Consider the following 15,729-nt stretch of genomic DNA (forward strand, 5'->3'; position numbering starts at 1 on the left):
TCGTCTGCATAGACTGACAGCTTGTATTCTGTATCCCCCACTCTTATACCTTGTATATCTTTATTCGCCCTAATAGCATTTAATAAGTGTTCCATGATTAATATATATAGTATTGGGGACAGTGGGCAGCCTTGTCTGGTTCCATTTGCTATTATTATTTCTCCGGATAGGTTACTATTCGCCCGGATCTTGGCCGTTGGATGTTGATACAAGGTCATTATCTTGTCTATCATTACAGTTCCCAGCCCCCACTGTAAAAGGGTCTCTTTGAGAAAGCTCCATCCCACCCTGTCAAAAGCTTTTTCAGCGTCTATTGCTAACAAGCAGGATGGGATGGAGCCTCTCTGTACATATTCCATTAGAGTAAGCGTTTTCAGGGTATTGTCCCTGGCTTCTCTCCCTTTAACGAATCCCACCTGGTCCAGATGGATATAACGAGGTATTATAGGGGTAAGTCTATTGGCGATGATTTTGGAGTATATTCTGAGATCAAGGTTTGTCAGAGATATCGGCCTATAATTCCCACATAGGGTATGGTCTTTATCCATTTTTGGTACGAGGGTAATATAAGCCTGCATACTCTGGGAACCAAAAGGTACTGCCGTGGAAACTGCATTAAACGTCTGTTTCATTATAGGCATAAGTTCCGTTTTGAATGTCTTATAGAACCTAGGGGTATATCCGTCCGGTCCTGGGCTTTTCCCAGGTACTAATGAGTCAATTACTCTTTGTATTTCTTCCATAGAGAAATCACACTCAAGCTGGCTTGACTCTGAGGATGTTAAAGTCGGGATTGCGGTTTCTTTAATGTACTGTTGTATTTTTTGCTGGGCCATCTCAGGGTTGCCATACATCTTCCCATTAGGAATATTATACAGCTCTGTAAAAAATATTTGAAATTCTTTTAGAATCCCTTTTGGATCATATCTCATGTCTCCATCAGCTGACTTTAATTTGGCAATGGGTAGTGTAGTGTTTCTGTTTTTTAGGGCCCTTGCCAGTAGTTTACCTGGCTTGTTGCCCTGCTGATAAAATAGGGCTCGATTTTTATCTCTAACATACAGCGTCTTTTCATTCAATAATATTTGCAATTCTGCCTTTAATTCTGTTACTATCAATAGTGTTTCCCTTGTTAGGCTTTGTTTATGTTGTGTTTCTGCCGTCTCTATTTCTTTAAATAATTGAGTAATTCTACAGCTTTTCTGTTTTTTCAATCTAGACCCATGTTTTATAAATAAGCCTCGTAGCACACATTTCAATGCTTCCCATTGTGTAGGCCGTGATGTAATATCTCCAATATGATCAGCAGCAAAGTCCGTTATTGCTTTTCTTATTTCTTCTACACACATCTCGTCATAAAGTAAATTATCGTTAAGACGCCAGTTACCCCTATTGTTCTCCCCCGTATGTAAGTCTACTTTTAGAAACACGGGTGCGTGATCGGACCATATTGAGTTGCCTATTTCTGCCGCGAGGATGGCATTTATCCCTCTCTGATTTATTAAGAAAAAATCTATACGGTGGTATGATCCATGTACCTTAGAGTAAAATGTAAAGTTCTTCTCAGTTGGGTGTAGTAACCGCCAGATATCCACCAATTGACGTTTAGCCAATAAATCCTTAAATTTCCTCTTGTCTTTACTACACTGCACTATCGTTGGTGCTGTGGTGTCGATCCCTCCATCCATAACGAAGTTGAAATCACCCCCGACTATTATTATACCTTCTGCTTTATCCAACAGTTGATTAATCAGTTGTAAGCCTACTTTGATCTGGTTTTGGTTAGGTAGGTATATGTTTATCAAGGTGTATTTTTGGCCATATATATTAAGCTTAAGTAGTATTGCTCTACCATCCCTATTACGCCATTCCTCTAGCACTTGCATTGGAATTGTTCTATGGATTGCGATAGATACCCCTCTCAACTTAGAATACCCATAAGAATCATGGAACCAAGTGGTGTAATATTTATTTCGTAGGTTAGGAATATGATCCGACCGGAAATGCGTCTCCTGAAAGAAGATAACCCCCACCTTTTGTTTGTGAAGCGAATATAGCACCTGTGATCTTTTTGATGTCGAATTGAGACCCCTAATATTATAGGAACATATATTCATTACTAGTCAAGGCTTACGGAAACTGGACCCACAAGGGGAAGAAAAGAGAACAAACAAAAAAAAAAATAAAAATAAAAAAAAAATTTCAAAAAAAAAATTAACCCCCCCAAGAACTATCCTACCCACCCCCACCCACCACACACACACCAATTCGTACCTGATTGACTTATAAACAGTCTATCTTACTTTAACGTAAGTTCCCTATACTAGGGGGGGCGGAGTGTACCCTCGAATTACCGCCCACCAGTTGGTGGCTACACGCTGAATTTTTTGTGTATTATAAACCTTTTTAATTCCTTAGATTTCCCCTTGTCTGGTTGGTTCCGATGGTTACGGGAGAGAACAAACTTTCATAGAGGATAATAAACTTCACCAATATCATATCTATGTCAGTCTATATCATGTTTAAGCATATACATACTATCTTAATGGCCTAAATAAGCCATACCTAAATAAAGGGGGGAGAGAGAAAGAAAAAAAAAAAAAAAAAAGGGAGGGGAGGGGGGGGGAAACCTCCACCTCCCCCTATACCCTATCGTCTAACGCGTAATATTTAGTACTATTTAGTACGGTGCTTATCCCTATACAAAAACAAACCATTACATCTTACTTTTGACCACTGTTGGTGCTCAAAATTATAACCAAAACCTATGCGTTTCTATATACAAATCGAGACAAATAGAAAGAAAAAAAAAAAAAAAAAGGGGGGAGGGGGGATCCCCCTACTTACCCCCTCTCACATGCGTACATCATACAATGCAAAAACTAACATTATGCATAATGTTATCACAACAAAAATACCCTCATCATCGGTGCTACTATTAAATATTAAAACCATCATCTGTGAGAAACCTAAAATCAAGAATCTAACATATCCTCTTGTATTACTATACCCAAAAAAAAAAAAAACCCCACCCCAACCCCCCCGTCACCCAAACCCCCTACCCTCACCCCTACCCGTCATCTTTAATACAGCGGTAAAGCAAATGCATAAACTAATAATAAAATATGAAATAGGCCAGTCCGGTAATTCTATTTCTGGCAAACTGAGGGTTGACACAAACTGCGGCAAGTCCTCTAGATCTCTAAATACAGCAATATGTCCTTCTTTCTGTGCTTGTAGTTGGAATGGGAATTTCCATCTATACTGGTGGCACAGTGGTGTGGTGGTAGCACTCTCGCCTAGCAGTAATGAAGGGTTGCTGGTTCAAATCCCAACCATGACACTACCTGCCTGGAGCTTGCATGTTCTCCCTGTGCCTGCATGGGTCCTCCAGGTACTCCGGTTTCCTCCCACACTCCAAAGACATGCTGGTAGGTTAATTGAATCCTGTCTAAATTGTCCCTAGTATGTATGAATGTGAGTTAGGGACCTTAGATTGTAAGCTCCTTGAGGGTAGGGACTGATGTGAATGTACAATGTATATGTAAAGCGCTGCATAAATTGACTGCGCTATATAAGTACCTGAAATAAATAAATAAAAATACTGGAGATTACTCTTCTTTAGTTGTTCCACTAGGGGTTTTAACGCCCTTCTACGATCTAAAGTAAATTTGGACAGATCCTGAAAGAATTGTATTGGGGCCCCTTCAAACAGAATAACATTCTTTAAACGTGCAGCATGCATAATCCTGTCTTTTATATGCGCATAATGCATCTTGCAAATGACATCCCGTGTCTTGTTAGGATCCAATCTTCTTATTCCTGCTGTTCTATGGGCCCGATCGATTATCAGTTCCTTTATTTCTATCCCCGGAATTAACTCTTGGAAGATCTTTTGTAGGGTATTTATTAGCTCTTTAGCCCCCACTTCCTCTTTTAATCCTCTTATTCTAATATTAGATCTCCTACTTCTATTTTCTTGCTCGTCGATGCTGTTAATTAGGTGATAAATTTGCTTTTCTTGTTTATGTATATTTGCTTTTAGCTTCATTGATTCCTGCTCGACATTCGCAAGTTTAGTGTCTAACGTGGCTGTTTTTTCTTGTGTGTTTTTAATAGACACCTTAAGCTCAAGCACCTCCTTTTTATATAAATTCTCCAGTCTAAACACATATTGGTCCATATCTTCCCTAGTTGGCAGGGATTGGATATATTTTCTCATGTCCCAATTCTCTTTTTCCACTTCTTTTGGATCACTACCCGAGCCTGTGGTATCTATTAGTGAGCTACTTCTGGGGTGCTGGGGTTGAATTTCCCCTGAAGATCTGGATCCCCCCGAGATTTCTGCTATGTCTGAGATATCCTGTGGCGTTTGTAAGGCTTGTATTACGCGGGGAGATTGTAGCTGTAATTGTTGAAATATCTCCTTGATATCTGCCGTTTGTGTAGTTTGTGACCCAGTGGGGTTTTTACTTTTATTTTCTTCCTTATCTTTCTTATTCTTCTGGGGTTGCGGTGTTTTATTTTCCTTTTTAGGCGCCATAGCTATGTATCTTTTACTGATTTTTACACACCCCCTCCCTTTGCGTTACACCTTCCAACCACCTACACTATCAGGACTTATATGTGGTCCAAGGGTTAAAAAAAAAAAAAAAAAACCCTTTTCTGCTCTTTAATATATGTTGTAAGGGAGTGATATCAGATATTGCCACTATCTTGGATTACTTGTCCTTCTCGTATCTCTTTCTCGTCACTTCTCCTCCAGGTCAGCTTACGATTTATAGTGTAATTTAATTATATGTATTGCTTATCTTCCTTTGGCTATTAGTTTGAGCACAACTCTCACAAGCCACACAGACAAGTCCATATAATCAGCCAGCATATAATTACAGGCAGAGTATCCAACCAGAATTGTCAGTCTTTTGAACTATGAGGGTTACCACAAACTTCCTATATATCAGCTGTAGGTATCATGTATAATATATCCACATAGCTCCGATTCTGGCTCATTTATTCATCTTACCAGTTCCCCGTACTGATAATCTTGTCTGGTACTATTCTCCTTGTCTTACTTGGCAAGATGTTGAGATCTCCTGCTCCTCCTGGATCACTGCCGGCTTGAGCCCTGGAACCTTCCCGCGCTGCGCGCTCCCGCCAACGAGCCGTCACTGCAGGATCTGCCGTCTGCGTGTGCAGACCCGTCAGTCACCCGTATGGTTATGCGCCTTCCCGCGGTCCGGTCTCCGGTCCCTTACTCGGCACTCCACAGGTAGGGCTTTAATCCGCGATCCTCCCTCTTTATTGTTTTAATATGATGTCCGTATTTAATGGGACAGACTGCAGCTATGTGTCAGCTCCCCGCAGTCCGCCAGCTCACCGCGTCTCCGGTCTCAGCAGCATGTCAGCATGTCTGCCCGTCTGGTTTACTAGGCGGCCATCTTGGGTAGCAGCTCCTCCAGGGAAACCATTTTGATTCAGTTTGGTTGCAAACATGAATGCCGATGAGGTTATTTATTTTTCTCTGCTGGCATCTGAAAGTGGTGATTATTGCCGCCAGGCTTTGAAAGGATGGTCTAGTGACCAGTTGTTTGCAACTATACGTTTGGCTCACTCCCTGGTTGATCAGGGTTATATATTGTTTGGGGAGGTGCAGCCTTTGATCAAGATCTGTACTGAGCTGGCCCTGCCCTGTATTCCAGAGGGCCATGATGATTTCACGCCTCCTTTTGATATGAATCAGGTTGTTTCCCTAGTATGGCTTTTTGAAGATGATCCTACCGATTTTTGTGAGCACTACTCAGCCTGTACCCCACAGGCGATTTCTGAACCTATACTTTCAGCATGGTCTGACACGGTGCAATCGGTTCCAGCCAAACAAACCACCTCTGCCATCAAACATCAGCCTACCCAAATGTTTCCCCATCACCTATGTCAAACTCAGTTGCAGCTCAGTATATGCTGCTCCCAACCAAATACTCATATCCGGTCTCTGCTCCCTGTACCTATCCTGCATTCAACCCACCTGCCTACAAACCCACAGGAACTTCCCCCAGCTACTGTTACCTCTTCTCTGCCATAACCCAATCCTCCTTTCCAGTCTGCTGCACCCCTCACCTATAGAGCTTCAGTGGCTAAGCCAAAGAAAAAACAAAAGATTTTCCCTACCAAAATGATCCTGCCATTAACCCAACCTGCCTCCACACCCACCAATCTGTCCCAGCTTGAAGTTCCAGTGCCAGTGTTCCAGCCCGCCATGCCAGTGTTCCAGCCCAAGGTGCCAGTGTTCCAGCCTGAGAAGCTAGTGTTCCAGCCCGAGAAGCCAGAGCCAGCATTCCAGCCCGAAGAGCCAGAGTTCCAGTCTGATGTCCCGATGCCTGCCTTCCAGTCTGATGTGCCCGCCTTCCAGTCTGATATGCCCGCTTTCCAGTCTGATGTGCCCGCTTTCAATCTGATGTCTCGGTGTCTGCCTTTCAGTCTGATGTCCTGGTGCCTGCCTTCTAGTCTGATGTGCCCGCCTTCCAGTCTGATATGCCCACTTTCCAGTCTGATGTGCCCGCTTTCAATCTGATGTCTCGGTGCCTGCCTTTCAGTCTGATGGGCCTGCCTTCCAGTCTGATGTCCTGGTGCCTGCCTTCCGGTCTGATGTCCTGGTGCCTGCCTTCCAGTCTGATCTGCCTGCCTTCCAGTCTGATGTGGCTATCTTCCAGTCTGATGTGCCTGCTTTCCAGTCTGATGTGCCCGCTTTTCAGTCTGATGTCTCAGTGCCTGCCTTCCAGTCTGATGTCCTGGTGCCTGCCTTCCAGTCTGATGTGCCTGCCTTCCAGTCTGATGTGCCTGCTTTCCAGTCTGATGTGCCTGCATTCCAGTCTGATGTGCCTGCCTTCCAGCCTGATGTCTCGTTGCCTGCCTTCCAGCCTGATGTCTTGGTGCCTGGCTTCCAGCCTGATGTCTTGGTGCCTGCCTTCCAGCCTGATATGCCCGCTTTCCAGCCTGATGTGATCCTGTCTGTTGCCCAGCCTAATGTGTTCCTGTCTGCTGCCCAGCCTGATGAGCCTTTGTCTGCTGCCCAGCTTGATGTGTTCCTGTTTGCTGCCCAGCCTGATGAGCCTCTGTCTGCTGCCCAGCTTGATGTGTTCTTGCCTGTTGCCCAGCTTGAAGTGCCCGTGCCTGTTGCCCAGCTTGAAGTGCCTGTTGCCCAGCTTGAAGTGCCTGTTTCCCAGCTTGATGTGCCTGCTGCCCCGCTTGATGTGCCTCTGCCCACTGCCCCGCTTGATGTGCCTGTGCCCGCTGCCCCGCTTGATATGCCCATGCCTGCTGCCCCACTTGATGTGCCTGCTGCCCCACTTGATGTGCCTGCTGCCCCGCTTGATGTGCCTGCTGCCCCGCTTGATGTGCCTGTGCCTGCTGCCCCGCTTGATGTGCCTGTGCCTGCTGCCCCGCTTGATGTGCCCGTGCCGGCTGTCCAGCTTGATGTGCCTGTTGCCCAGTTCGATGTGCCTGCCGCCCAGCTCGATGTGCCTGCTACTCAACTTGAGGTTCCCGTGCCTGCTATCCAGTTTGATGTACTTATTGCCCAATCTGATGTGACTTTGCCCGGTGCCGGCTTGATGCCATGGACTTTCCCCAGCAACGGCTAGTTGGAGCATCCGGAGGTCGCTCCTTCGAGGGGGGGTACTGTCAGGAAAGGTTTCCTCCGCTGGTAATATTGATCATTTGGCGTGCAGTACTGAGGCCCATCAGTAGGTGTCTCCTGGCAGTTTGGAGCTGTCAGAAGAGCTTTTCCCTGCTGGTATTATGTCATCTTTTGACCGCAGTACTGATGTCCACCAGCGGAGGGATCCTGGCAGTGTGGAGCAGGTATTACCTTCTGCAATCAGGCTTCACCTGACCTTGTTAGCAGCTATTGTATAAATAGCCGGCAAGTGCACACACACCTTGCCCTGGTATTGTCCTTGTGCCCTGACCTGCAGGCTGTTTACCTGTTATTCTGAACCCTGATTCCTGTATCCTGAACCTGTCATATCTGTTCCTGTATCCCGGATCTTTGCCCTGCAGCCCGATCCCTTCCATCTTGTCTGTTTACTCCTGGCCTCCCATCTACTGATCTCCTGTTTATGACCCTGGCCTGGCTTGACTATGATTCTGGTACTCCCTTTTGCTACATATTCTGGTTGGTTTATTATCACTGTTTGGTTGTTCACTCTGTTTGTATTGGTGGTGTGTTCACATGTATATGCATTTACCTTAATATACTTACTTTCACCTATTTATGTCGGGTTCACTCTGTCGCAGTCACACAGTTCTGGTCACATTTGGTTTATGACAGCTTTTTTTAAAGTATAACTAAAGGCAAACTTTTTTTTATGGTTTGGATACAGTGGAGACCCAAAAGAACAATTTACAAGGGTTCGAACCCTCCCTTGCTCTAAATTTTGTTTTTAGTCTTACTTTAAAGTGTAGGTTAATCCAACATTTCATATTCCTGATATATGTCTGTTATACCTCAGACTTATGTTAAAAAGTGCCCTATTCTCTTTGCATTGCTTTCTTTGTGTTAAATACCCGGGCATCCTGCCAGTCCCCCTGCTTTCTTATTTCAAACGGACTATGCTAGTGATGAGAGCACCTCCATCCCAGCGTGGTCAGTTTTCTGGCTGTGCTGGGAGCACAGTCTGCCTGTCCTTCAATTAGTTAGACTTGTGCTGCCACACCCACCTCCCCAAGCCCCTTATGCAGCTGAGAACAGAGGTTATGTGATCACATATTAAAATAAAAAAAAGAGAGAGAAAAAGGTGTATATATATATATATATATATATATATATATATATATATATATATATATATATATATTTTTTTTATCTATTCACAAACCAATTGTATTCTTTTTTCAACTGAGTGAGTTGTTTTACAAGGTAAGGGTCCCTTAGGTATGTGTCTGTGAGAGCCTCACTCATAGTATAATAATTTAAGAGTGTACAAGGACTGAGATTTGTGTGTACAAGGAAAGAGAATGCCACATGTTTACTACAATGTATATCCCAAAGTGTCTCACTTCAAGTTCCAGGGTTGGGAAGTTTGTATTAAACTTTAGGTGACCTCTGTCCCCTGACACTCCAACTAAATTTTAAATACTTTAAAGCAACTCTTTTGCTAGAATAAAAACCTGCAAATAAGATCTCTTTCCAAAGTAAATACTCAATACTTGCCTGTCCAGTTGGCCATGCTGCCAAAGTGGCAAGCCGAATGTGACAGTAAGTATAATTCCTACTGCAGCAAAGAATGTGTACACCCTCAGCCGCTGCCTTTGCAGCTTAAAAAGGAGCAGTTAGTGGGTGGCAGTTAGTGGGTGGCATACATCCCTCTGAAAGCAATCTGCAGTGGATTGCCTTTCAGAGGGCAGTGGAGCAGTGCCCCTCAAAAGGGGGTAATCCTGCTTGTTGTGGAAATTTTATGAAGATTTATTTAATATGTATTGTCATAAGTGTCTCCCAGTGTTAGTACTCCCGCAGCCCACTCTAAAGAGCTGACTGGGGCAGACTGGTTGAGATCCGTTTGGTAGTGAAAACCTCCTTGGGGATGTAGAGAAGTGTTTGCGGAGTGGGGATATGTCCGCCAGCTAAGGGCCCCTGTGCGATGCACAGAACGATCGTCTAGTGGGGGTGTGTTCGCTCTGCAAAGACATTGTTGGTTTAGCGGATGTGCGCTTGTGTAGCCACTGTATGCCTGATCAACATGTTTGTGGCGCCATGAGCATACACCTGCAGATAATCTCTCGTCCACAAAGACAGTAGTATAGTCCAGGTATGCGTTGTTCTCTGAATAAGGATTCATGAACAAGCGATAAGAACGGGATTCTTTGAATCGTTGTGGTCGGGAAAGGTGTTCAAAGTCTCAGGCTTCCTGTGATCAGAGACAGGGGGCTGGAGATCGTACACGCTGCCTCTGCCCAGACATGCCCATATGACTCCCCTAGTCATTGTTGTATTGGTTGTTGTATTTCCTGTGTTGAAAGTCACATGCTGTGTGGTCATGTCCTTATTTGGTCATGTCTTTAATTGGTAATTTCCTGTGATGTCATTTTGTATTGAGGAAGCGATTGGCTATTGTGGCCATCGCTTCCTGTTTTTCATAGCTTTTGTGATGTTGGAATAAAAAGCAAGTGGACTGCTCGGCAAGGCAGTCATGCTGATGGGGCTGAGAACGTAAGCTATGGTGATGTCTGTTTACTTGGGTATATACGGGAAATAGAGCTATAAGTGAGATGCATTATATCATTAGACGAAATGTGTGCTTAGGAGCACAGGAGATATGGTGTGCGCATAGTGTACAGCCAAATTTCCCTGACACTGCTGCCTGAATGTCTATTTATTTTTTTAATCCCAAGGGGCTGACTGTGAAACTCTGCAAGGCAAGTTAAAATTGCCATGAAAAAAAGCATTGCAGCCGTGGCTTGAGTACAGTCATAGGTGTGCACCCTAAAGCTCAAAAACACTTGTGCGTGTGTGTGTGTACATATATATGGCACTGGCACATTGATCTCCCTGCCGACACAGTGAAAGAGAAGTGCATAAGCACTTCTCTTATGGCAGAGCCAGTAAGAGGAAGATTTTTCCTATCTTCCCATTGGCAAACAAAGCGATAATGCTAATGTGCATGGGTTGATTAGGGTGTGCCCAGGCACACCCAGCACACGCTGTGCGCAAGCCTATGGGTACAGTCTTGTCTGGTTGCAATAGTAGAATCAAAGTGGGGAAAACCACTGCTCAACAACCACCTGTTTGTACTGTCCTCTGGACGCCCATGTGAAAAAGCCCTATGGGTGCTGATTGCACAGCATGCTATAGGAGAACTACCTTGTTTCTGCACATCTGTGTACAAAGCAATACCATACAATACTGGAATATTGAGAAAGTCACATTTAAATCAATGTCACATTTAAATAATTGCCAGATTTAAATCATGAAAATGTAACAAAACAATCCTAAAATGTGTACTTACTGAAAATGCACAATGGTGTTTGCTCTCTCAGGCTACAAAGGTTGCTTTTATTGCAGGAAGAAAAGTCACGAATGACTTGTGAATATCACGTGAAGAAAAGGGAAATATGATCCACTGTGTATGTTTCCTCAAAATATGCAGCATAATTTTTGTCTTCCGTAGACGCACAACAAGAAAGGAAGTAAACCTTCAGGGTGGAAACTAAAGCAAAAATATTAATGCGTTATCTACAAAATTCATCCTTTATATTTACATTGGACTGTGAAAGAGTGGAATGTTTGTCTTGTTTGCAGACTTATAGGAAGGACAAAGTGAAAATGGTTCTCTTTGAAATCAGTAAGCCACGTGTACGGACAATATGTGCATACTTTGAAAAACTCACCAAGTAGAAGGATCCTTGTTGTCAAAAACTAACAACTATTTTCAGCCAAAGAGATCTGAAATCTACAGTTATATGGCTGCAAATCTCACCCTGAGTTTAAAGGAGAAGTATGAGGAAAGCTTGTTTGCCTGTACTTTTCCTGTGCATCACAGGAGTGCAGTTCGTTCTGCAGGCCTGTGACCCATTTTCAGCAGACAGTGGCCCATTGTCGGCTGACGTCACAGAGCCGGTCCAGGTTCGGGAAAGACCGCGACCATATGATCTGCCCACATGCCTGGACTGACATCTGGCTCAGCCTCTCGGCAAGTCCCTGAGAGCCTGAGACGGCCACTGCCGCCCCCTCCACAGCGCAGAGCTACAGTGAGGGGGCAGAGCAGACAGCGGTGACTAACAGCAGCTCTCTGCTCACAGAACTCTGAGAACCGAGTGATTGGCAGTGTTTGATCGCTGTTCTCAGTCTTAGAGCCGGCAGGGGGGAAAGATGAAGCTTCAAACTGAGGCTGCATCTACCTAGGTAAGTATGATTCTAAGGGACAATATATGGTAAACTTCCCGCGCTACCCCCAACTGTGATAAACCAATGTGAAATTTAAATTAGTGAAAATCTATTTTAAAAGTGCACAAAAAACACACAAAATCGCAAATATATGAAACATAAATAATCCTGAGTGCTGCAACTAAAAAACCTTGAACATGAGGTTTTATACAGTATAAAGAAAAAAGTTCAGTGCGCTACTCAAATAATAATATGAATATAAAGGAATGAAAAAATTATAGTTCATATGGAAAATGATGGTAAATGATGGAAAATGATGGGGGCTGCTTACCAGATTTGATGGATCCCCACCACAGAGATCATAAGAGCCTGAACAAACTCCTCTCGGAGTCAGGAACAGCTGGTCTTTGAGTAGAGACAGACTTCCCTCCACGCCTGGTAGTTGAAATTTCAGAGGCAGCAACCAGGAACGCTCTCCTCCATTAGCTGCTCCAGCAAGACCACTCGTAGCAGAAAATAGTATAATTTAAAAGAAAAAGAAGCGCTTCATTGTGGAGTAGTTTAAAATGCTTTAATCCATGAATGGACAACTGACATCAAAGCATTGGCATGGTAAAACACCGTAGCAATTAAAAAACACAGCCGAAGCTGAAGCCGATCAGCTGAGAGTGTGGTGACGTCAGGTCCTCTGGCTCCACCCAACGTACGTTTCTCCTAAACAGGCATCGACTGGGAGAGGAGGCTATGGCCACCACACCTTTAAATACCTCAGTGCATCGTTGACACAGGAAATGGATTTGGGATCACATCCTGCACAGCCCACTATGTGCATGGACATGAAACCAACCATCCTCCTTGTCAGCCAAAAAATTAGTATGTACTAGCTAAAGCACATCACAAATAGTGTATATAATTTCATAAACCATAATATGTTACAACCAAAGCGATATATTCAGAGTCCTATTGCTAGAACATAGCGAATATAGCATTTTCCAGTGAAGCATTCACTATAGAATTTGCCCCACTGGAAAATATATCACCATATATAAATCTGACATTTATCATGGAAACAAGCTGATAGAAAGAAATAGGTAAACATATAAAAATTATTATTTACTTTATTCTAAAACCAACAAAACAGGAAAACTATTTATAAATTCCTTAACCCATGTCTATGAGCCAAAGTCATCCAAAGAAATTTACTATGAAATAGGGACAACATCTGAATATGTGTTAAAATTAATTGTCCCAAAAATCCAACAATGCAACCAAAAATTACTAATATAATTCCTTTGCTACAGGAAAGGAAGGAGACAATGGTTCCCTGACATATGATTATGTGCTATAGCCGCTCACAGGAACAAGTTATAGGCAGGTGCAGCACACAGACATATGTCCAACCAATTCCGTGCAAGGAAGGTGGGATGCTGAAACTTCAATTAAAAATATTGTACTGGAGGATAGTGGCAGTGTTAGCAGCCCCATTCGGATTGTCCCAAAAATCCAACAATCCCCATGCAACCAAAAACTACTAATATAATTCCTTTATTACAGAAAAGGAAGGAGACAATGGTTCCCTGACATATGATTATGTGCTACAGCCGCTCACAGGAACATGTTATAGGAAGGTGCAGCACACAGACATATATCCTACCAATTCCGTGCAAGGAAGGTGGGATGCTGAAACTTCAATTAAAAATATTGTACTGGAGGATAGTGGCAGTGTTAGCAGCCCCATTCGGATCTATTTGAAATCGTACGTAAAAAATGCCTCAAAACAAGGGGACATCTGCTTCCCCCCTTAACTATTATTTATATAGCAGTTTATGTCCCTCTCGATGTTGAGGCCCCAGGGGCTGTAGCACTGCATTCAAATATCCATCGAGTTTCTCTACGCGAGATATGGCGTTTTATTTCCCCTCCAGTGAGGGGTATATTTCTCGATGGCAATGACTTTTAGGAGGGACAGATCTCGATTATGAACTTAGCGAAAATGCCACGAAACACTATGTCCAATAAATCCTCTCCTGATGTTGGACAAGTGTTCGTCTATTCTGATTCTAAGGGCACGGGTGGTTGATGTACTGGAACCCACATGGGCAACTAAGGAGGTATATTACCCCTATAGTTCCACATGTGATGAAGTCCTTGATATGGTAGGTCTTAGAAGTAACAAATGATGTAAAAGTAAAACTTTTCAAGGTTTGTGACGATCTACAGACCGCACAGCCTTTGCAAGGAAAAAAGCCTTTCAAATGGCCAAACATTTGTACCTTCGGGGGAGGGTCAATAACATTGGGTGCCAAAAGGTCCTTTAGATTTTGATTTCTTCTGTACAGAACTTTGGGATGATCAGGGAGCTCCGGGCCCAGAACCTTATCGCACTTTAGAACCTGCCAGTGTTTTTGAATTATCTTATTTACCCACCAAAAATGGGAAGAGAAAGTGGTCAAAAAGGACCATTCCAAATCCTTTTTGGTTTGGTCACTATTTTTAATTTTTTTTTTTTTTTTTTGTAAAATCTTTATTTTTAAGAACATTTCAGTGAAAAACATTACATAGAGTAAACATGTATTAGCATAGCCCAGAGAAGGTTTATAATGACACATGCTTTTGCAACCGACCATATCTCAAGTAAGATTAGATCACAATTTTTGTGGCTTTTAAACATCTTATTGAGTCCAAACGTCCCCGGGGAGCAAGTCCCGTCCGGTGACGGTCCTCCCTCATCCAGGGTGCTGGCTGCTCGGGTGGGTAAAGGGAGCACCCCCCCCCAACGACTGCCCGGGGAGAGGGGGGCCTTCTGCCTCCAACAACCTCCCCCGGACCGCCATATCGGCGGAAGCACCTCCCCCCGATTCCCATTTTCCGGAGTGCGAGACACGACCCCCCCGCCCCGACAGGTTTTAGAGGAGCCGGGCCCACCCTCTTGTGGTTGGCCACTGTTGTCTTATTTCTAGCTGCTGCAGTGTATAATACAGTTATTATCCAGTCTATGGGCGAGAGGGTATTGCATGCTCTATAAATCATAATTAGTAAGAGAAGAGAAGTGAAAGAGAGAGAGAAAGGAATAGATAAAGAATTGGAGTGGGGGAGGGGGAGGGTAGGTGGGGAAAGTGGGGAAGGTAGGTGAGGAGCATACCTTATGTTCTGGAAAAGTCTCAGAATTCCGCCCCGAACGGGCCCCAACCACGGCAGGTCCTTTCAGTATTTGATGTGGGTCTCATTCTTTATGTGGTATTATTAACATTAAGGCGAGATCTTATGGAAGGTTCTGCCAGCTCTAGCAGGGCTATGTCTAAACTGGAATTTTCATGATCAGGTTCGGACATATATTCTTTCCAGGGGGTCCATATAATTTCAAATCTTTCTACTTTCCCCTTACAGGTCGCTACCCAGTGTTCAGCTTCTCTAATGTCATTCACTTTCTTTATCCAGTCTGTTTTTGAAGGGGTCTTGGTTTGTTTCCAATATATCGGGACGAGGCGTCTGGCTGCGTTTAGGAGATGTGGCAATATGCATTTTCTGTATCTACTGATTGGCATTTGTGGGATATGTAGGAGGAAGTATGCAGGTGACATGGGGATGTCAAGATCTAGGATCTCTTTTATTAGGTTTTTAATTTCACTCCAATATGATTGGATCAGTGGGCATTCCCACCAAATGTGGAGGAGTGTACCCTTTTGTCCACACTCTCTCCAGCATAGGTCTGATGCCAAGGGGTAGATGCGAGCTAAGTCAGCCGGTACTCGGTACCATCGTGATAAAATTTTGTAATTAGTTTCTTGGGATTTGGATTCTATGGAGCTCGAGTGGGTTAGATGGTAAAGGTGTGTCAGTTGAGTTGGGGA

General features: G+C 43.7%; 1 protein-coding gene across 6 annotated transcripts in view; it reads right to left on the minus strand.

The window, feature by feature from the left end:
* Positions 1-11,190, minus strand: part of LOC141135138 (baculoviral IAP repeat-containing protein 1e-like) — a 116,087-nt gene extending 104,897 nt beyond the window's left edge. For 4 of the 6 annotated variants that reach the window (XM_073624409.1, XM_073624407.1, XM_073624405.1 and 1 more), the window contains exon 1: positions 11,001-11,189. The gene's annotated coding sequence lies outside the window, so the exon portion shown is untranslated. Of the gene's footprint in view, positions 1-11,000 lie in introns of all 6 variants that reach the window. The other 2 variants (XM_073624406.1, XM_073624410.1) reach the window with 2 other exon arrangements.
* Positions 11,191-15,729: the final 4,539 nt, after the last annotated feature.

The sequence above is a fragment of the Aquarana catesbeiana genome, linkage group LG01 (genome assembly GCF_042186555.1).
Source record: "Aquarana catesbeiana isolate 2022-GZ linkage group LG01, ASM4218655v1, whole genome shotgun sequence".
Taxonomy (NCBI): Eukaryota; Metazoa; Chordata; class Amphibia; order Anura; family Ranidae; genus Aquarana; species Aquarana catesbeiana.